The following is a 24,646-nucleotide window of genomic DNA, read 5'->3' as shown; positions in this document are numbered from 1 at the left end:
AAATAATGGTTAACATGTGTGAGTGGGTCAATTTTTTAATCATGCCCACCACTAGTTTATAAAAGCAGCTTATAGTAGAGGTCACACGTGATTTAAAACATGTTATTTGTAAAGTATTTTATAGGTAATGGAATCATATAACTGAAAGGGGTGTTTCAGATCATTCATTCAAATATCTCATTTTATGGATATGAAAATTTTGGCTCAAAAGAAAATAGATAATGACATTGACAAGTAAGAGCTTAGTGTAATTTAATACTTATCTATATATAACTAGTATGATTGACGTTCAATTTCTATGATTTTTCTGAAAGCTATAAGACAATAAGGCAATTGTCTGTTCTCAGAATGTAGGTATATTTCAAGATAAGCCATCTTGAAATTTTAAAATGTTTTGGACTAATTTGATGAGATGGATATTTTAGTTTTCTAAAACTTAAAAATTTTCTATTTTATTTGGAAAAAAATTAAGGTACTACAATATTCCCTCTCCTTAAGCTTGTGACAGTTGACTTAGAAAAATCCATTTTTCAAATAGAGTAGAAATAAATGATGAACCCCTTTAAGCCACCATATAATCATAAAACTTTTTCAAGATGAGAACAAAAATTATAAAGATTATTTTGAATCTAATTCACTCAATTTAAAGTTTGGACATATTGGGTAACTTTTCCTTGGTCACATAACAAATTAATGGCAGAACGGAGACAGATAATATATATTTTTAATAATGTTTTTCATTCAGCCTTATCAACTGCCATGTGAGTGTGTGAGCAAAATATTATTACTCCCTTCTATAAGTAGGGTGATGTTGCTGACATGGGGCAACACCAGGACAAGGCACTAGTCTTCCCTATCTTTTTATCAGGCAAACTCTACTCACCATTATGACCTCAAGTAAATATCTCTCATTCATGGAAGTTTTCTTTAACCTGCTATAGCGAATAGATTCCCTGATTGTTTTACAACATAGTACTTTTCTTTCTGTGGGCTTTTCATAAGTTGAAATACTTTTGTTTGTAATTATTCAGTAAGCACTCCATAAATGAATGAAATATTTAATGAATCCATTGCTCTTTTCACTTGAAATTTCTTTCCTCTACTGCTGCATTATTTTAGGTTGCTTACTATGGTGATACAATTGAATTTTTTCTAAAAATATATAGCTAAGTTCACTTTTATTTATACTGATTTTCTAAGTAAGTCGGAGACAAGTGAAATGCTAAACATATCTTCAATATTAGTTTAGGATGCAGATTTTTCTTCCAATACATGTTCCCTTATAGCAGGCAATCAAAGTGCTTAACAACTGTAGTAAATGTGAAAAATGTTCATAGTCTACTTCTCTTCCCTTGTGTGAACTGGCTTGTCACTGCCAACTCAAATGAAAAGTTGGATTGACATGCTATAAGGACTATAAAATAATTAATCACTACAGTTAAACATTGTTAAATATTTCAAAGTATTGCCAACATCAGGGAGCCATGTGTCTCCAGAGCCTGTGAAAGAGGACAGCATTTGTTGAAATTAAACCTTTTCCTGCTTGTCACATACAAGTAGAAATTTTAGAATTACTTTCATTAAAGGTAATACTTTCAGTTTCCTTTCCCAACTCCTTATCCTTCCAATTGATGCTAATTTGATCTTTTTCTAACACAATTTGATCCTGTCAACTTCCCTGTTTGAAAACCTTCCAGAGCTGTTCCGTGACTCTAGGGTAAGTTGAAACTTCCCAGCCTAACATTTATCATTATCCAAAATGATGACAAAACTGCTTACCAATCACATTTCTTACTCTTCCCCTAAACCAAAGTCTGTGTTCCTCCTACAAACTATCTACTCTGATACTGTCTTTACTCATGTTCCCATTCCTTTGCCTGGCCCTCTCCTGTTGTCACTTTGTCTTTATCCTACTTGATTTTCCATTTTATTTTTCTGCTTTATCTGCAAATCAAGAGCTCAATTGCTACCTCCTCAGAAGTCCATTATTGTCTTTTTTTCCCCATTTCCAGCTGGAAGTAACACAACCCTAGCCCAATTATACACCCTCATTTGAATTTCTGTGAACTTCTTCACTGCAGTATCCATTAATTGGTTTTGGGTTTTAACAGTGCTTAGTAGAATCTTTGCACATTCTAAGGGCTCAGTAATATAAAGTATGGGCATAAAGCATGATTGCAACATTTAAAAACTAGCCTCAGATATGTTGAAAATAGACAACAAGAAGCACTTAAAATAATCCCAGATTTTAAAATCTAATCAGCAAATAATGGATTTGGGGATTGTGAGATTTTATAAAATGGGATTTCTTGATAAGCAAAGTAAAACAGAGAAATATTTTCCCTAATTACCATTAGTAAGTGGAGTAAGGGAAGAAAATGGGTTATTATATTATCTGTCAAATTCTTATATTTTATAAGTGACAACATTGTAAATGTATAGCCTTTGCAATGTCACCGGGTGGACATGTGTTGTAACAAAATAGCTTCAACCGAGGAGGTCAACGGAAGACCTGGACCATCCATCTTGGTCCGCGGTAGTAAGCAAAGCATTGCAAACTACCACGTTAAGCTTAAGCACAAAGCAAAGTTTATTTAAGCATAGGTACACTCTCAGAGAGGGAAAGAGACAGAGAGAGAGCAGGCTGTTTCTGAGAGCGGGATGTTTCAGATGTGAAGCAAGCTGAAAGAAAAGTTTATGGAAGCAAAGATACACTTTCAGAGAGAGAGAGTAGGCTGTCTCTGCAAATTGAAAGCAGCATTCCTGTACAGGCTTAAGGGCGCTTTTTTTTTTTTTTTTTTTTTTTTTTTTTTTTGTGGTATGCGGGCCTCCCTCTAGCACAGGCTCCGGACGCGCAGGCCCAGCGGCCACGGCTCACGGGCCCAGCCGCTCCGCGGCACGTGGGATCCTCCCGGACCGGGGCGCGAACCCGGGTCCCCTGCATCGGCAGGCGGACGCGCAACCACTGCGCCACCAGGGAAGCCCTTAAGGGCGCTTTTAAGGAGCGTTTTGCAGGGAGGCGAGGGTGAGTGACAGGGGATCATTATTTGATTGACAGTCCTGACTTTGTCTTCCTTCCAAAGTAGAATATTAGCCACTCTGTCAGATTTCAATTTGAGGAAGATTTTACAGTTAATCACGATGCCATCACTTCTTCCATTTTGTTCAATGATAATTTGTAAAAGCCTATCCATGAAACCCTCTAAAGAGCTGAAAGTGTTTATCTGGCCAGCTAAGAAAAAAATCAGGTTTAGGAGCACCAACAATGAATTAGCAGATAAACTGATGAGGAAAATATAGTTTGCCTCTTCTCAAATGATAATTTTAAGGGACAAAGGAAAGAGAAGGATTTTTTGGAAGTATTTAAATGAACACAAATAGTGGAATTTAATTTCCTTAAACTCACAGCTCTGGTTTCCTAGTTTCTTTCAAGAATGACAGAAGTGAATACAAATGGTTTTTAGCATTACAAACTAGCATTAATTTGGACAAATATCAAATATTTTGCTCTTATTTCTTGATTATTTTACTTGATTAATTTTTAATTATGCACACATATTAGTAAACTAATTGTGCATATTAGTTTTCCTTGTGTACTTCTTATTGTAGTTCTTGGCCAGGCTAACACTCCCAAAAAAGCAAAGATCAGCTTCCCAGCTTCAAGGAATCTCTATAATGACAGGCAAGGAAGCTTGGTTGCCACGCTCTTGAGTCACACAGGCAATTTCCCCTTGATCTATACTTTTAAATTTCGAGCAGACCCTTCAAAATCTGAAACTCTGGAGATGAAACATTTAGGCAAAAAAAGGTTTACAGTCCTTGAGATTCAGTATCTGCACATTGAGTATCTCTCTCTCAGTGCCTCTTTTCATTGATGTAAAAGCATCGGCTTAATTTGCAGAGCTGAGGACATCATTAACTGCAGCTTCAGATAAAGCATTTCAAAAAAAAATTCTGAAGCAGGAAACTTATAACACTCTGAAAACTGGAAACTTTTAACTTTTTCCATCATTATTCCAAAGTTCAAAATCAAAAGTGAACTCAGACTTTAAGAAAAATGTTTGTCTATTCATGGAACATGATTTCCCACAAGCCTCTCCTTAATTATTATTTTATAAGTTGTATTTTTCACTGGGAAGGATGCCATTATAGAAATCCTTGGGGAATTTACTAGCACTGTCATAGTGATCCTGTTTGAACTTATTAAATTTTAAAGCTTACATGCACATCTTCTGAGTTCAAGTGTTCTCAACTTATATAAACTCATAATTGTATATATGGTGATGAATTCCACTGTAAAGGTGGGCACTTGCTTATATAATACCAGTGGCCACTCAATGGAGAATTGCTGTTTTCCTGTTGAGAAGTATTCACATATTCAAATTCACATCTGTCCATTTTTTTTTCAATAACCACTGCTACTACCTTGTTCAGTCAGTTTTTCTTTCTTGGACAGGTACAGAGTTTCCCAACTCTTGAGAACCTACTACATATTCTTTGTCCTGAACCTAGAATGAGTTTCTAAAGTACAAATTTGATGATGTCATCCCCTTGCTTAAAACTCTCTCATACCTATGTGTTGCTAGGATAATGTGCAAACTCTTTATAAAGCAGCTAAGTCCATAATGAAATGGTCCCTTTGTAAGTCCTTGAGTCCTTGAGTACAAGGACTGTCATCTAACTATTTGTATCTCTGGTATCTAGTAAGGTGTCTAGCAATTCTAAACACAAGCTTAGGATGCAATGAGCATTGATGGAATGTCTGTTGAATGAGTCATGTGAGTAGAATCATCTTATCTACTACATTTCAAATGTATTGTTCTCCATCATTTAAAAAAATCCTCTGACAACTTAAATATATTTGTCTCTTCGGAATGACATTTCTTGAAAAGAGGTTTTTCTTTGTTTTCTTATATACCACTAATTCCTGTGGATTTATTGAAGTCCCCCTGTTGTGTTTTCACTACATACATATGCTATGTCATGCAACTGCTTTTCCAAAAATTTTAACATCCATACTTCGTACAGTCCAAAGTTAATCATTATCTTTATATCTTTCTTGCAAACAATATAAATATACTAGAACACCTTAATTCATATTGCTCTGCACCCAATTTTTACACTCTTTTCTGGTATTTTAGATTTTTTTTCCTTTTTAAGCCCACAAATTTGACATTATACTTATGATTTATTTTTAATAGTCATTATTAGTTTAAATTTACCCATATAGTTAGCAAATTCTGTACTTGCCATCTTATCTTGTATATTAATTGTAGAATTGTTTTGTTGTTCCTGAAGTACACCCATTAGCAATCTCTGTGGAAAGTTCTTTTGGTGACAAAATTTGTAAGTTCTGAAAATATCTTCATTTTGGCCTTGTTCTTGAAAGATATTTGTAGTAGACATGCAATGTAAGATTGACAGTTACATTTTCTCAACTCACTGAAGATGTTAATCGACTATCTTCTGGATTCCATTGTTGCTATTAAAAAAGTCAAACGTCAGTCTAATTGGTGTTTGTTTGAAGAGGATCTTCCTTTCCTCTCTGGCTGCTTTTATGATATTCTAATTTTATTTTTTTATAAATTGCATTTTTATTCTTTTAAAAAACATATTAAACATAATTATTTTCCATTTTGTGATCATTCCAGTGTCTGAAGTTCTTGTTGATTTGTTTCTGTTTTCTGCAGTTACTGCTGGCTCCTTTTCATTTTGCCTTCTATTCCTATATATTTCATGATATTTTATTGTGGTCTCAAATTTCTTGGAATTTTATTTGTGGTAGTTCTTTGATGACTGAGTTAAACTTGTTTTCCTCCCAAAATTTTGTATTTGAATCTGACAGATAGCTGAAAGCAAAAAAAATTTCAGACATCTTTTTCACCCTAAGGATTTTCAGATCATATAATATACCTAATTCAGGTGATGATTCTTCAGGAATTCAGATTTTGCATTCAGATTTAATGAGACTTTTTTGTTTTTGTTTTTATTTTTCTATTTCCCATCTACCCAGAATAAAAGTCAAAATTAGCAATTATCTTTTCTATATGTTTAGTTTATTTCTAGTTTACCTTTAGGGACCCCAGCTTTACATAGAATATCTTTTTAGATTATACACTCAGCTTTGTCACTGTTGTACTATCATCAGTGAGAAATTCATTGTCACTAGAGTTTGAAAGAAACCTCGGGGCAAAAGCTGACCTCAGTGTGAGCTTCTCTCTTAGACTTTCCACTTTTACTTTGTTTTGAGGCCTCTGACTGTTTATTTTTAAATTTCTCCTTAACTCAGCAAAGCTTTTAGAACGGTTTGTTTTAATATATTTTAGCCAGGGTTATTAGTTGTTTTGGGCAGGAGGTTTATTTAGGTTATCTCTTTAGTCATGCATCAGGAAATAGAATTTTCTCCTTGATGCATTCCTATCTAAATCTTTTGCTTATCTTTATGAAACTTCCAAATGATTTCTTTAGAAAATGGGCACTTTCTAATGTAGAATTCATTTGCTTTCTCTGTGTGTTCTGATACAGTTCACCAAAAAAAAATCCTTCTTATATTTCTACTCCTTGAGCTTCCACTACAGGACTTTCTCATTATCCTCCGTAATTCTAATTCTTAGCTTTTTTACTGAATCATTTTTTTCTGCCCACTCTTACTTTTGTTGTTCCCATATGTGTTGGTTAATTTTATGTGTTCTCCTGGCTAGGCTATAGCGCCCAGCTGCTAGGTCAAACACCAATCTAGATGTTGCTGTGAAGGTATTTTTAAAATGTGGTTAACATTTAAATTAGCAGATTTTGGATAAACCAGATTGCCCTTTGTAATGTGGATTGGCCTCATCAGATCAGTTGATGGCCTTAAAAGATTGTGATCTCCCAAAGAGGAAGGAATTCTGCCTCCAGACTGCCTTCAGACTTAGGACAGCAAAATAAAGTCATGCCAGAATCTCTAGCCTGAAGGACAACCCTACAAATTTCGAAGTAGCCTTCAGATCACATTAGCTCATTTTTAAACATCAATCTCTCTCTCCTCTTTCTCTCTCTAATAAATATGTGTGCGTGTGTGTGTGTGTGTATACATATATATGTGTGTATATATGTATATGTACCTATAGATTATGATGTGATTATGAGATTTTATAGATATACAAATGTGTATATATACATAAGAGTATATATAAAACATATGTATGTATAAATGTATATGTGTATAAATAAGTATATGTATTTATATATATATGTGTATATATATATAAAGGCTTTTGGACTTTCGGGATTCTACAGACAGGAAATGGATGGAGCACTCTGGCTCCAAACATGTGCTATCCCTCAAGAAAAGGGAAAAATGACCCCAAAGGCAGTTCAGGATCATTAGGGCTTCCACTAACACCACAGGCCCAAAGGACACAGACCAGGGAGCAGGACTGTCTCTTCCTCAGTTCCTTAGAGTAGGACCAACTCCTCAGTTTGAGAGAGCTGGCTGCCAGAGGCTGCAGCCATAAGAGCCACGGACCATCTAGGCAGAGAGGTTTGTTCTCACGCCTTAAAATCTAATGGAACTCTGCTAGATTTCAGACTTGCTTTCTGAAATTTACCCTTTCTTTTGATTTCTCTCTTTTGAAGTGGGAATGTTTACCTGTGCTTGTCCATCATTGCATTTTGGAAGCAGGTAACTTATTTTATGCTTTTACAGGTGTACAACTAGAAAGATATTTTGCCTCAGGATGAATGATATCTCACCCATACCTGATTTAGATGATGGTTAGGTGGTATTTTGGACAGAGGTGATGCTGGAATTTGTTAAGATTTTTCCAGATGTTGGAATTGGGTGAATTATTTATGTGAAAAGGACATGATTGGCAGGGCGGCAGAGGGTAGAGTGTTATGAAATGAATTATGTTCCTCAAAGTTTTATATTTTGAAAATACCCTAGTACCTCAGAATGTGACTTTACTTGAGAAAGGATCTTTACAGAGGTAATCAAATTAAAATGAGATCAGTACCAAAGATCCTAATCCAGTATGACTTGTATCCTTATAAAAAGGGGATACGTGGACACACAGATGCAGGAAAAATCATGTGAAGAGAAATACTGATTAGATGGCCATCTACAAGTCAAGGAGAGAGGTCTGGAACAGATCATTCCTTCATAACCCTCAGTATGAACCATCCCTGCTGACACTTTGATTTTGGACCTTTCTAGTCTCCCAAACTATGAAATACATTTCTGTGGTTTAAGCCAGCCAGTTTGCGATACTTTTTTTATAGGAGCTTTAGCAAACTAACACACCAGAGGTCTAACCACAGCCCCTTTATTTTCTCTGTTTATCCAATATTTTCAGAAGTTGTTTGCTCCCAAGCCTTATGACTTCTGAGTTTATTTTACTATGTGTAACATTGTAGACATATACAACTATGTCAAGTTCCAGTTATTTAAATGCTTATTAAGCACCTCTACCTACATATATCATCTGAATGTGTCTAAATAAAATGTTCTGCACTCTGATCATTTTCTTTTATCGTTCATCTTGTTTAAGCTCTTCTATTTATTCATTGCCTCAGGTTCACATTCAACTTTTCCCTCTGCATCATTCCCATATTTAATTGATCCCTAAGGCAAGTCTCAACAATTCTACCTTAATACTTCTGCTATCCTTAGTCCAGGCTCTCAACATAGCATTTTATAATATCTTAAACTGGGAAGCAGCAGTATAGCATTATCTAGATTTAACTTTGAATCCCAGATGTCAGAGGAATTACTTAAACTTTGAGTTTCTGTTTCCTTATTTGTGAACATAGGTTTTCTAAAATTTAGGTCTGATCATGGCAATTTCCTAATTAAAAATTACAATTAAACAACTTCCTTCACCTAAAGAAGATATTTAAACTCCTTAGTTACCAAATCTGTTTCTTTTCAAAGCTATTCCTCCTGACTATTCCTCTAGCCTCCCCACTTTCTGCTTGCAAGCTATGCACTAGTAACACTAAACTATTTTTATTTTCCTAAAAATACTGTATCTTTATGTCTTTATGTGTTCTCTTTGCTCACAGTGTCTTTCTGCCAGTTCACCTGCCTGGCAAAACTCTTCTTACACTTTTAAGGTCAGAGACAAGGATACTCTCTTCTGGGAAGTAGCTTCTGAACTCCTATACTTATTCATTTTCTCTGCTTTTTGTGAACAGTGGCCAGTAGTGTCTGTTAGAACATGTATTGTGTTATATTTACTTGCTAACATATATTTATCTTTTGTGAAAATGTGATTTCTTGAAAATAAGGATCGTGTTATTTTCATTTTGATCCCAAAGTGTGGACATTTTTTGCTGTCACTTAGAGTCAATAATTCCTCATTACATGAGTGAATGAGCATAGTAATTATATACAAACTAGATGATTCAGGTTAGGCCACTTCAGATGAAAAGTCTTCTGGAGGACATGGAAAGAACCTAAATGTTGGACAAACTACAATTTGCTGTTATCTTGGTAACTATAAGACATTTTTGTAAGACCCAAATTAAAATTTAAATCATAACCATTTAAGTGACAATGGTTAGTTATTAAGTCATAAATATGAATATAGGTCTGTTAGTTATAATTCAAAACATTTGCTCCTTGATGATTTTGAGAAAATAAGCAAGGATTTCTCAATCCTTTATTTTGTACATTTTTTTCCAGAAAGAATATATAATCATATCTCACTAATTTACTGTTAAGGCTTGCTGACCCAGATGTCATTTATTTTTTGCATGATGATTGTATCTCTTGTTGGAGTCATATGTTTTGATTTTAAAATTCAACTTTTGTAATTTCCAGCTACCTAGTGAAAAGGCTTTTCCCTATAATCCCAAAGTATAGCAACATTCCCAACTCTAGCTCTGTTATCAAATAGTAAACCTTGAATAATTCATATCATTTCTGATTGCCTCATTTATAAAATGAGAATAAAAATGTTTACATACTCTACCTCGCAGGATTATTGTGAAGCGTAATAAGATAATAAATATTGTTGAAACACTGGAAATGTGAGAAAACACTTTAAAATATTTCAAGCTTTTTTTTTTTTTTTTTTTTTTTTTTTTTTTTGGGGTACGCGGGCCTCCCACTGCTGTGGCCTCTCCCGTTGCGGAGCACAGGCTCCGGACGCGCAGGCTCAGCGGCCATGGCTCACGGGACCAGCTGTTCCGCGGCATGTGGGATCCTCCCGGACCGGGGCACAAACCCGTGTCCCCTGCATTGGCAGGCGGATTCTCAACCACTGCGCCACCAGGGAAGCCCTCAAGCATTTTTAAGACTACATATTTCAGCTTCAAGGGGAGTATGTTGTGCTTCCCTTTGTTTGGTTATTTATAAATAAAAAATTAGTGATTTATTATCATTGATTTTAGCCATGTCATGTTCTATAAACAGGTAAGATTGGAAAAAAGAACTTCTAAAATCCATCAGCATCTATCTTTAACTTATCAGGCAGTCAGATGACATTAAATTCTTAGGTGAATGTCAAGTTCAATTTCATAATTCCATTTTCATGCTGACATGTGTAACAGTAAAAAGATACTTGTAATGAAACAGCCATAAATGAGAGGTGTGTTGGATTAGGTCTAAAATAATATTTCTGATATAGTAGGTGAATCCCCAGATAAATTATTTTGATGTTACATAGTTATCTAACACTTTTTGGTTTGTAGAGTATTTTATTGCATGTCAAACCAAACCTTCTGTTCTTCATAAAGCATAGAGTTGTTGCTCTGGCTGAAAGAGAGCCATTCCAGAATCCAGATACTACATACTGCCCATGAGATAGGTGTAGGGAAGTTCACTGAGGCTTGCTAAATGCGATCATCTTCAGTTACCCTCCAGCTATTAGAGTTTCTTAAGAAAACCTGATACTTCCTCTTTCTAAAAGCACCTGCACCAGAACCATGAGTCATAGATGGACAGTTCTGTCAGTGTATTTTCTTCTTCTTCTCAGTTGGAATCCATTTGGTCAGTGTGAGCTGTCGGCTTAGATCTAACTCCTTCTGCATTTCTGTACACGTGGAGCAGAAGTCGAGTCCCTGGGCACATTTCAAAGCTGCGGGTTTGGACTTGATGTTTTAAGTTTTCTTTTCTTCCAAGTGGAGGGATTATGATAGTGAAAATGGTCATGGTTCCTGCGTTGCTTATTCTTCTTAATTTTCCAACTAGCTCTAAGAGAAATCATACATCTCATATATTTGATAGAATAATACTTGCTTACTTAACAATTTTGTTTACAGCTTGGGAACATATCTACTCATTCACAATCTGGCCATTCATTGCTTTACTTATAGCTGAATTTGGCTGACTTCGATCTTATGTATATATTAATTGCTCAGATTAAAAATGAGTAAATCATTTAAAATCAGTATTTGGGACTTGGAATCAAGTACTAAGTGAACAAGTCATTTTATGCATTTTGAATCAACCATGATACATTTAATTTGTTTTTTTTTTAATTTTTTTTTTTTTGGTTGAAAGGGCAGGGCAGCATATCACAAGAATTAATGGGTTGTATCAAGACATTGACCTAATTCAAACATTAATCATACGAAATAAACCACAGATCATTGTGTAGCTTATAATGTTTAAATTTATTGATCACTTGTTCTTAACCGAATTGTTTACCCAGCCTACATATAGACTATCATTTCTACTTCTAATTTTGTCATTTTTAAAATTATAAAAATATGATTTTTTATTTGGAATTCATATGAAGGTCTCCCTAATCCTTTAGAATTATCTGTGTTAGTTGTCAAGGATAAGTTTGAGAACATTTATTGAAGATTTCAGTTGCTAACAAAAGGATCTTATATTTAGTACTATAAATAGTGGGAAACCAGTGGAAATATTTGAAGGAAGGGTAAATTAGAAAAGAACGGCTTTTTCCCCACGTTTATTGAGATACAATTGACATACAACATTGTGTAAATTTAAAGTGTAAGATATGATGGTTTGATACATGTAAATACTACGAAATGATTACCACTACCATTTGTGTTTTTGTGTGTGGTAAAAGCATTTAAGATCTACTCTCTTAGCAACTCTGAAGTATATAATACAATAATTTAACTATAGTCACTATACTATGCATTATCCCTAGAATTTATCCCACTTATTTCTAGAAGTTCGAACCCTTTGACCAACAACTCCCCATTTCCCCCATCCCCTAGCCCTTGGAAACCACCATTCTACTCTCTTTCTGTAAGTTCGGCTCTTTTAGATTCTACATATGATTCAGATCATACAGTATTTGTCTTTGTCTGACATATTTCACTTAGCATAATATCTAGGAAGGCTTTTTTTAAAGTTGGTAATGTGTATGTACATATCTGAGTTAATTGAATTGCTTGCACATGATCAAGTTCACAAATGTGCTGGCAAAAAAACAAGTGGCTTATAGTATACACATGGAGGGATTCAGGGGAACATCGTGGAAGACACATTCAGCCACCAGTGGAGCCTTGGCCACAGCTGGGAATTCCTGCAATTTTAAGGATAAAAAATGGTTGCATAAACTGGAGGCTGGTTGAGAATCACCAAGGATGTTGGTAGCCTTTAGAGATATGGGGAGACCTTAAGAGAGGTTATCTATATGTCAATAACTAACTTAATTTGGAAATGTATGACTTGCACAAAGGATTCTTTAATTCTTCAGTAAAGTGCATTTTTATTAACAACTCTGTTCATTCTTTTTCAACCTTTATTCATTGAACAAGTATTTATTGATCGCTTACTGTGTTACACGCAGTTTGGGGCATTCTGTAAATAGTTGTAAACTAGATAGAAAAACCCTCTTCTCTATGAGACTTACATTGTTATGGGGTGGGTGGTGGGTGAGGGCAACAATAAACCAATCCACGTGGAGATCATGGATGGTAACCTTTACTGCTTTGCTACTTTATATTAATTTGCATGTCTAATATTACTTGCTAGTGTGCTCAAATGCTACTGCATTTTTATACATTCTGTTCTTTCTCATGCTTTTGATATGTATTTGTTATTTAGTCAAGTAAAGGAATAAAGGTGGAATGAATGGAACGTGAGGAAGGGAGATTTTGGCAATAGACAACATGATTTTGGTTTCATTAATAATTTTTGTGTGTGTTTTTTTTTTTTTTTTGTGGTATGCGGGCCTCCCTCTATTGTGGCCTCTCCCGTTGCGGAGCACAGGCTCCGGACGCGCAGGCCCAGAGGCCACGGCCCACGGGCCCAGCCGCTCCGCGGCACGCGGGATCCTCCCAGACCGGGGCGCGAACCCGGCCCCCCTGCATCGGCAGGCGGACGCGCAACCACTGCGCCACCAGGGAAGCCCTCATTAATAATTTTTGACTTTTAAAAATTTAACAGAATTTTTAGTGCAATTTAAAGTCTTAAATGGACAACTATATTGAACTTAAGTTGAATGATATATATGTCAATAAATTTGATGCTCAGAGAATTTGCCAAGTCATTAAGGAAACAATAGGATTAGATTGTATTTTAAGTTGGAAAAATAATATGGGGATTTTGAACCAGCAGTTATGCTGTTTTAAAATTACAACATTATCGGGCTTCCCTGGTGGTGCAGTGGTTGAGAGTCCGCCTGCCAATGCAGGGGACACGAGTTCGTGCCCCAGTCCGGGAGGATCCCGCACGCTGTGGAGCGGCTCTGCCCGTGGGCCATGGGCGCTGAGCCTGCGCGTCCGGAGCCTGTCCTCCGCAGCGGGGAGAGGCCACAGCAGTGAGAGGCCTGCGTACCGCAAAAAAAAAAAAAAAAAAAAAAAAAAATTACAACATTATGAATTATATCTGACTTTTCCCCAATTGTGGATAGGAACAATTAACTGCTATTTTCATAAAGGTGGTGTGTGTGTGTGTGTGTGTGTGTGTGTGTGTGTGTGTGTGTGTGTGTGTGTGTTTGCAATAAGTATGCTATTTTAATTTCAAAAGGCATGACAGTATTTTCAAATAAAAGTACCCCAAAATTCTATTTCAGAAAGATACAAAGCTGTAAAGTAGTATACTGAATGACTGAAAATGTGCCCCTCTACATTATTGATGATCTCATTACCAGTGTGAAAAATATTAGTAATCTCTACTTTTGAAACATATTCATTGTTATTACTTTTCCCTTATCATTATGTGTAGAAGTACCACTATAGATCACAAAACTGTAACAAATGTTAAAATGGATCCAATCTAATGTTCAATCATGTCATAACAAATTCAAATATAAAAATATGTCTTTAATAGCAGTTTCTACCACAAATCTGAATATACCTAAATTTTCATTCTTACTTGTGCTTTGCTACTTTATATTATTTTGCATGTCTGTTATTACTTGTTTGTATGCTTGGATGGTGCTACATTTAAATTCTATTTTTGCAAATGCTTTTAATATGTATTTGTTGTATTCCATCTCCAGTGTCTCTTGTAAACAAGGTATTTCAGTGTGACTCTTTTACTTTATTAATATTTTACATGAATAAATCAAGCCATAAAAATTCTTTTCAGTCTGCTCCATGACATGAAGAAATACCTTATAAGGTAAGGCTGCCAGAATATAGTCATCTTAATGAGTTGTTATTTTTAAGAAACAGTAATAATCATTAGACACAGATTCCCTGGAAACCCAAGGCAACAACATTTACCTGGAAAATAACATGATTCAATTATAAACAAAGTTTCTGAATGTAAAAGAATTAATTTTCCATTTTCATTCTTTCCACTGCCATTTTGAAGTCATCATCACATTATAGCAGCTCTAGCTTTGCCAAGCTTACCAAATCCAAAGCTGCTTTCACAAGCAGTAGGAACATCTGTGAAAACATGAATTAAGAGTGCCCCAGGAGAGATCTTGTTGTATCATTACAATTTTCATTCAAACTACATGATGAGACAATATTAGTACCATGATAGAATGTACTACATTTCTTTTATTGAAAAGAAGACATGAAACAAATACAGGAAACATTGGCTTTTGACTGATATATCAAAACAGTTGCTAATTTACTTAACTTGGTTTTGATTGAGAAATGTGGACAACTAGATAATCTAAAATTTGAAATAAGTTTATAGATACACACTAAGCTAAGCCAGAGTTTAATCCAAATACACACATCAAATGCATGCTTATCTCATCATTTAAAATGTTATTTGCTTTCCATTGACTCTAGAAATCCTAGCATATATGGGCATTTTTGTTGATCTTAAGTTTAAGACTTCATCCCTAAAAGAGCCTCAAGAGAACAGCATCTTATTTTGATAAATCCCCCAGGAATGCCGTTACACAGCATTGACCATATACAAATTGTACGGAACCAATAATAGACAAAATATTCAGCTGAAGTAAGTGCCTCTGTGCAGCAAAAGACCTGTTATAATATGGAACTAGGTTTTTCCCATTTTATTGTCAGTTGGATATGTGGTGGTGTGATATTTCTTATATTTGGTGGTGTGATTTTTCTCCACTCTAGTTCAGTATTTTTAAAAACCAAGCCATCATTTTCTTTTCCTCATAAAGTTGTCAAGACATTGAAAAATAACTGGATTAGAGTTGAGAGATTAAATTTAAAATCAAGATAGTTACTTATGTAGCATAGAGCAGTTAGACATTTAGAAAAATCTATGCATGGACCTATCCTGCTTATTTACTACATATTTGGCATTGTGCAAATACAGCTGCAATATATCAATAGAAGAAATGACTGAAAAAGTAAGAAAACAATGGATAATGTAAATCTTGACCCACACTAATCAAACAGACCCTGAAAAGGTTAAATTCTCCTCCAAACACACTCAATATACTCCCTTAACCTTTGTGATACAGTGTAGCTTCTTTTGTTACAGAACCAAACTTGGGTCCACTCTACTGACAGTGGGTTGTGGTGAAGAAGAGTGCAGTGTTTATTGTAAGACACCAGACAAAGAGTCCAGGGCTGTTAATGCTCAGAAAGCTTGAACTCCCTGATTGGTTTCAGGAAAGCATTTTAAAATGCAAGGTGAGGGAGGGGAGTCTCAGAGTGTGTGATCAGTTCATGCACAATTCTCTCATTTGTTGATGGTAAAGTAACAGGGCAGTGTCATAGGCGTTAATATTATCAATCCTCAGGCTCCAGTAGGTGTTGGGGCTATGTGTTCATGGTGATTTGGGGGGAGGGGTTAGCATCTGTAAAACAACTTAGGGAATGTGCATGAGATACTGTTATGTAGGTACTTCATAGAGGAGCTAAAGATTCTGTGACTACCATATGGCTGATTTACTGTTTACATTCTTCCCAGTTCTCTTGGCCCAACTGCTATTTTTGTCACTATGTGTTCACATCCTTTCAGTCATTAATTCTTGAGCCAGGCTTTTGTGACTCAGTGGGGGCCTGAGAGACTACAGCTTTTCTACAAACAAGAGGCAGGCAGAGGACACTGGGGGAGGGGTCTTTCCCAAGGAAGGCCCTATAGGATCTTACTTGGTTACACTTTTAAATCAGAGCACTAATCTTGAGAAAGTGTACCACTTCTCATTTTACAAAAGATGTATAAAATGTCTGAAAAACGCTAATTTTAATATTAGTATTTCTTTTTAAAGCTTACCTGAATGCATCATACAGAATTAAATTGTATATTCAAAATTCAAATTCTAGTGGAAATAAAATGAATAATTAGGAAATGAAGATCAGTTTTACCCTTGAGTTTATTATATTTTTAGCAGACATCTTGAGGTTTCATTCAATTTTAAGTTCTGTGTGTGTTGTGTAAAAGAAAAATTGAGCCAGACAAGTTAAACAAGCAAGGAAGACTTCATTCAAGACTGTTGCAATAAGGAAGACTTCATTCAAGACTGTTGCAATAAGGAAGAGAGATTAAACTTAACTCCTCTGAAACAAAACACTGGAGTGTTTTTAAGCACTGAGTTGAGCTAGTGCAAAAGTACTGAAGGATGTTGATGGGATGGGCAGAGGTTGGTCAATGTGATTTTCTGTGCTTGCTAATTGGTATTTGTTGGAGTTAGATTCCTCCCTCCAGCACACACACACACACACACACCCCCCACAAAACTCTTTATTCTTACTGAGAATCAGCCAGTTTTTTTTTTTTTTCCCAGCCAGTTTTTCTTGATTATGCATTCCTATGGTTGTTGTAAGATTTTCCTTAGTTTCTAGAATTCCAAAAAAGTTGATCCCAACAGTTTTTGCCAGTTTATTTGTTACTTCTATGGAGTGATAGATTTTTTGGAATTCCTTATTCTGCCAGTTTCACTGATACCCAGAGTCAGAACATTTTAAAATGTAGAAGTAGTTGGGATTATCTACTGAATCTATTTTTTAAGTAAAGAAACTGAAATCAGAAATTCAGAGTCTAAGTGAGTATGCTTTGGCATCAGTACGCAAAGTGTTTCAGACAAAGATGTATCTGAACATAGAACATATTCCAATACATATTTACATATTTAATATTATTAAAACATGACTATCTTGCTGGAAGCTGAACTTCAATATGTTCTTAATATTTCTTCACCTCAACCCTGTCCCCATGTTTCCCATTTCTGTTATAACATGAGGCTGAAAACATTGGCATCAGTTTTGCATTCTCTTTATATTTTCTAGTTCACAGATTGTCAGTAAATTCTCAGGACCCCATTTCTAAATACCAGCATCCTGCCTTAGATTCTTATTCTCTGGACAAATTTACTGTAGAAGCTCCCTAGCTAAAGATTCTTCCTCCACACTCTTCTCCACCTAAGGCTCCAAAAGTAAAATTTTCTCTTTTAACTTACTGTCATATTACCCAAACAAAATAGGCAACAAAATAAAATTATTTGTTATTTTTAAAATATTGTGTATGCTTGTATGTCTACCTCATGTGCATTCTTCACTAATAAAATCTAAAATATTTCTGTCATTCACCTAATTACAAATACCACTTCATTCTCTGGTGACAGCTTCATCATGTCCTGACTGTACCATGTCATCCTAACTTTTATCATGACCCTTTGAACTTTCTCTAGAACTTTTTAGCTGTTAGGCTAATCATTTGATTCTCAGAATACCTAATGAGGCAGATGAAATAAATATGACCATCCCCTTTTACATATGATAACACTTAAACCCATAAAGATTAAATGAATTATTTAAGTTTACTGGCAGAAATTAATTCTCTTGACTACTAGGTCTTATCTGTTTCTGTAATGATTTGCTGCAGTCCTTGGCTTATTATAATCTTCCGGAAAATAATGGTTTTGTGTCTTGTATGTAGTTGTTTCTGTATGCTATCTCAAAGGGATGTTGGAAAACAAATGATATCATTTGAGCAATTTTGAGGCCCACAAAAGAAGACAAATTCATTTAAGCTTGTTTATTTTCTATGTCATGTATCTTTTTTTCCCCTTAGGGCTAGAATCGTTGTACTAAGATATTACTAATTATGTGTACTGCTCTTTTTATCACCATATTTAAATGGACCATTCAGTTGATCACATGTCTATCAAAAATAACACCAAGAATATTGAAGAATTAATGATAAAGTTATAGTATGATCTGTATGGGCCAATATTCCTTTCTTATCCCCTGTTAACCAACTTCTAATGAACTTCAAATAAATTAATTATTTTTAACTTCAAGTTAAGGTATATTCCAAGCTATGAAAGGAACAAAAGTTATATGTGGTTTTCAAATTACTCAATTTGTAACAATTTTGATCCCATTTCCTGACATCTTGGCCTACCTAAAAACACACTAATACTGGTAAATATAAGTAAATATATGTTTTAAAGACTTTTATGACATGACATTTTCATTCTAGAATCCTGTTAGTTTTAAAGAATAACTGTAAAAACTATATCTATATATGGACACATAATCCAAATAATGATGAATTCTGAGAAGTTTATCATTTTGCCACACATCTCAGAACTTAGTATAAACAAAGTTCTATTGTGAACCACATATTGATATATAGGGAACCTTGCCTTACTTTTATATCACGTAAACAGCTTCCTACCCATAGGAATTAACCTTGTTAGAAGCTGCAGCCAGAGGGAAATTAAAGGAAGGAGGTGCTTCCAAGTATCAAAGAGTAAATAGCTGGGTATAATTTTTAATCTCATAGATCTTTACTCTCTCATGCGGAGCCTAACAAATTAGAATTAACTTTTTAGATATATTTTGTCAGATAAACTTCAACTCAGGTGATGATGTGACAGATTGGAATTTAGTATTACTGCTGTGTTTTTAAAACTTTCTCATCACCTTTTCACTGTGTTGAAATGCTCTTGATCCATACTTTTTCCTCTTTATGGGAATTTGATGGTGTAGTCAAATAGCAATATCTTCACCAATTGTTCCTTCATGGGGAGAGACAGCTGTGTTCACTTACAAGTACTACCATGAGGAGCTTAATTCAAACAGATGCAATCTAATTAAGACATTATAAGGTGTCTTCCACTCTGTACAGACACACACACATGTCACAGAGCTTAGTACTAGAAACAAAGTTCTAAGTTGATTACAGGGTTTTTGCATGCTTATCTTTATTCCCAAGTCAATAAATTTATGAATGACAAAGGTATTTCTTTATTACAGATTTATAAATAAAGAATTCATGACTTGCTCCCCATAGAAATTCTTTTGCTTCTCCAGGTCTTTATTTAAACCAAAATTCTGTCCTCTTTATCGGGATAATTTTCTGTTGGGGACAACAAGGTTATCACACATTGCTTATTATTATGCATGAATCCCACACACCATTGCCATCATTATCTGTTTGCCTAAGGCAGAACTTCTGAATGATGACCTGTTGACTTTCCAGGAAAGGCATCTCTTTCACTAAAACATACATGTGATGCTTATGTCTAGATGATCCTAGTGGCTTGACTATCTACCTATTTGTGAGATATTTATCATTGACTACAGCCCCTCTTTCACTTATTTGTTCTCTGCTCTGTTTTACAGGTATTGGAAGACTGCAGACTGCATTCCCAAATCCATTGCCAGCTGGTCTAACTATGGGATTTATTAAGGTAAGACATGTCCAAAAAAATAATAATAATAATCTATTTTTTTTCCTTAGGCAGCAGTTTCATTTCAGGATTCAAACACTTGCTGCTCAGCACCACTCCAGTAGTTTTAGCACTGGCCATGCAACTTCAGTTACACTGTTGTTAGTTCAGATTTGTTGGTTCCAGTCCAAGGGTTGGAATGACCTCCTTGTCCCTAAATTTCATTTCTCCTCTCACATGTTTTTCATGAACCACCCTCTCTTCACTCATTTATGACATATTTGTATCCAGTTCCCTGCACTAAATCCTTCTCTGTTTGGAATATCTATAAATCTTTCTATTTTCTCAAGTTGACTCTGATATTGCACTTACTATAGGAAGTAGTCCTAGGAAATTGATCTTTAAAGGTGGCAGTCTGGGGTGGGTTTTCTGACCTGTCTAGGCTTGAAAGTGATAATAATGTCATTGCCAGAGGAAAATGGGATAATGTTAATGTATGCGGTAACTGAAGTTATTTAATTCATTACTTACTTTTGTTTGGGATGGAGTGCCAATTTAAGACAAGACTTTGAAACACTGGATGTTTGCTACAATTGACTTTTTTGGTGAGAAAGATAATAAAAAAGATACAGGCTTGCTAGCGATTTCTAGCAATGTAAGTTTAGGGGGAAAAAGGACAAGCACAGGCTTCAAAATTTCAGCACAAGTTACAGAATGAAAACCACTAACATTCCATGATTACGCTACAAGCATATCGTATCTCATTATAAGAATGTTGCACCTAAAATCCAAACCCCAAATTTGACTTTGCATGAGGGAAAATTAAAATATAAGTTGATTCATGAACTTATTGCTCTTATTGAAAATTGGGAAATTGATGGTAAAGAAATGGGACCCTGAGAATTGTAATGAGGGCTTGTGTGAAGACTCAAATAAATCACAGAAACTTGAACACCCAAATTCCCTTGAGCCTCCACAGGTCCTTCCCTGTGTGAGGAGACTGGCCTTCCTTTGTTTGAAGAACCTATAATAACATCAGCTGTAGATTCTTCTTTCAAAGGGATACACATTAGCATTAGTTTACCCTCCCCCCCCCCTTTACTACCTCTCATTGAACCAGGCTCAAAATTAGAGTACTATCCCATCGTGTTTGGTCTAAGGAGACAAATGTAGAGTCAGAACCAGGAAGAGATAGCTCATGCCCCTAAATATTTTTAATTGCTATTTTATTTCAGCAAAAAGCTGGCAAATATATTAGGAAGTGAATTTCTAGGGTTCTAGACCAGGGGTCAGAAAACAGAATTATGTAGGCCCATCTATTTTTATAAATAAAGTTTTATTGAAACACATTTATGTGTTTTTTTGTGCTACCATGGCAGAATTGAGTTGTTATAACATAAACCTTAGGGCCATCAAGCCTAATATGTTTATCACTGTGTCCTTTGAGAATAAGTTTGCTGACCCCTGATCTAGACCAAGGAAGATAGAGTGTCACATTGAATCAGGCTAAATTTGTTGATACTGGTGTTTTTACCCAAATCCAGAAGTAATGTGTTTACTAGAGTAGCTCAGTTGATTGGTAGAAGCCTGGATCCACAATTGTCCTATATTCATTGAGGCTAAAATAACAGAAACTCTCTAGTATTAAATAGATGATTATAAGGATATAAGAATGTTTAACTCCACCACCACAAAAATATACCCCAAGAGTGCCTAGACTCTCTGCCTTCAATCCAACGTTATAAAATGCACACCAATATCATTGTGTTGACTTCCCTCTGCATATCTGAAGGTAGGAAATGTGGCCATTAAAATCCGCTCCCCGGTTTCAAATGGCATAGTGGGATCTTGGACTGGCAGAGGCAAAGAGGTGGGCATAGTTATTCTAATGAGAATAGGGCTGGAGCAATAAATAAATGTCAATATGTGAAGATTTTTGGTGGTGTCTAAGTGATCATAGCAGTGAAATAGATGGGCATCTAGTAAAAAATATTACATGGCTGTATAATCAGGAAGAATCTGGATCTGGTCTGGATCTCATTTCCCAAACAGCACTAGTTACATATCCAAAGTCATTTAATGAAAAGAAGCTATGTCCCTTTGAAGAAGAATCCTATAAATTTCTAGGTTACTCTCTGTGAATTGTTATATTCCAGTGGTCTAAGTCTTGTCAGAATATTTCCTTAAAAGAGAGAGAAAAGTTAATGCATCTTTTACTACAGTGTATTCCGCACACACACAGACTTACACATGCAACACTTGGTACCATATTCTTCCTTTTTTGTTTGGGAGGCAGTGTTTCCCCATTTGAGTATTATGCTCCAAGTTATCTGTTGGAATGACAGTTTAAATGAGGATCAAAGCAAACCAATGCTCTGCAACAGATTCAGGCTACATACAAACTCTTCTGTTCCTTAGGTCTTGAGATACAGCAAATCCAATGGCATTGAAGAGTTTTTAGCAGACAGGAATGATTTATGGAGCCCCAAATTATAATCACAGTGCCAACCCTAAGGCATTTTAGGAAAGTCATGTCCCCAGATACTATTTATGTTTTGAGAACTTGCTCTTGGGTTCTTGTAGAGATGGAATGCTTCACCACAAAACATCAAGGACTATGCATTCCAGGTATCACACTATAAACCTGATGTTATCTGATCAGACAAAGCATAAAAATCAAATGTCCATTATCAGAATCCCTAAACAAATGGAAGAAGCACATATTAAATTGCAGTTGGACAAATGATGAAGACGCTGTGAATTGCGTGAACAAGATCAGAGTTCTAAGGCATCCATTCTTTCTACATTGATTTATTTCTCTTAACGCACATCTGTGGTTTCATACTGCATTCCCTATAACTATAGCACTGAGGAAGAAGATACTTGGACATAGTTTATACATGGTTGTCCATAGTCTGACACAATATGGAAAGACCTTATTTTCTCATGACCACAGCGGTTTTAGATGACACTGAAAGATGATGAAAGGAAATCCTTCAAGTGGACAGATATTCAAACAATGTGTCTTGTTCACTTTGCTTTGATGAAAAAAATGATCAGAGGTAATAGGTATATATTAAATTTTGGAGAGTGGCTCATGGTTTGGCTGTGTGGTCAAAAATATGTAAAGAAGAGAACATGATTAGAAGATGCTAAAGAAGTTTGAAGAGACACATGGATGGATCTTTCACAGTAGGCATAAAATGTAGGATATCTGTGTTCCACCCATGTTTACACAGTACCATTAGTGAGGAGGTCTCAAAAGGCAGTAGACAAGATGACCTACCCTGTTTGTATCAGTTAGCCAGTTTCTTAAACACTGAGGTTTTTGCTCAGTGAGCTCATCTGCAAAGTCTCCATGGAAGTGAGGATGAAGAGATTATGCTGAGCTAAACAACATGGGCTTCCCCTCATTAAGCTAATCTGTTTCTTGCCACTGCTGAGTATCTACCCTACCAACTGCAAAACAACAGTCATGAGCCACCGGCAATATGTCAACAGTCTCAGTAGGAACCAGTCAAGCATTTGAAGGCAGCTTATTATATCAGGCTCCTTGGATCCTGAAGGGGGTGGCAATTTGTTCTTACTGGTATAGACACTAATTCTTGATATGGATTTGCCTTTTTCTGCCACAGACACTTCTGACAGCACCACCATCCAAGGACTTGTGAAATGTCATAAAATAAATTTAATGAATTATGTACTTTACAAATCTTTTCTTCTGGGCAAATACTTCATTTCAGAGCAAAGTAACTATAGCCTTGGGCTCACTGACATGGGACATACTAGTCTAACCAAATAATTGATTAACCCAGAAGCCCTGGTTTTATCAAATGTTGAAAAGGTCTAGCAAAGTCCCTCCAGTACTTTGTTACCAATTACCTGTATTAAACACCTTTCTCTTGAAATCTTTAGAGTGGTATCTGTTATCCTGTCTGTACCATGACCAATACATCTTGCCTTCTGGTTATAGGGTTTGTCTAGTACCTGCTGAATCATTAAGTTCTGGCCACTGCCAAGACCAAGTGTAATTGCCAGACAACTATAAGGGATATCTCTTACTCCCCCCATTACCTCCAACACTATAGCAATATGACCAAGACTCCCAAACCTGTTGATATTTTGATAAAAATCCTATATTATTTAGTAAACCTTGTGAGGCATCAGTCAATGTGTATACTCTTATTTTAATCATTTTAACAAATAAATGTGATTTTCTTGCTCATTATTATCTTGTTCATATTAGAGGTAGAAAATTTTAAAAATATTTTGACTATAGGGAAGTTTGAGGAAAGTATTACTAAAATTTTGTTAAAACTCAGCTTGAGCTTAAAATGGAGAGAAGATCATCTTGAAATAAGGTGGGACATGGAATAAAGCAGTATGGCTAAGTTGTGGACTGCTTAAAACTAATCCATAAATAAGTGGCTCCCTATTGGGTTATTTTGATCTCCAGGGAACCAAATATCTGGAGACACTTTTGGTTATCACAACTGGTTTGGGGAAATGTGCCTGGCATCTATTGGTAGAGAGACCAGGGATGCTTCTCAATATCTTACAACACACAAGACAGCCCCAACTTCCTCCTAAACACAACACAGAATTATCCTACCCAAAATATCAGTAATTCTTAGTATGAAACACCTGCTATAAGGGAACAAAATTAT

Source organism: Physeter macrocephalus, chromosome 12, assembly GCF_002837175.3.
Source record: "Physeter macrocephalus isolate SW-GA chromosome 12, ASM283717v5, whole genome shotgun sequence".
Taxonomy (NCBI): domain Eukaryota; kingdom Metazoa; phylum Chordata; class Mammalia; order Artiodactyla; family Physeteridae; genus Physeter; species Physeter macrocephalus.
This window is presented reverse-complemented; position numbering follows the sequence as displayed.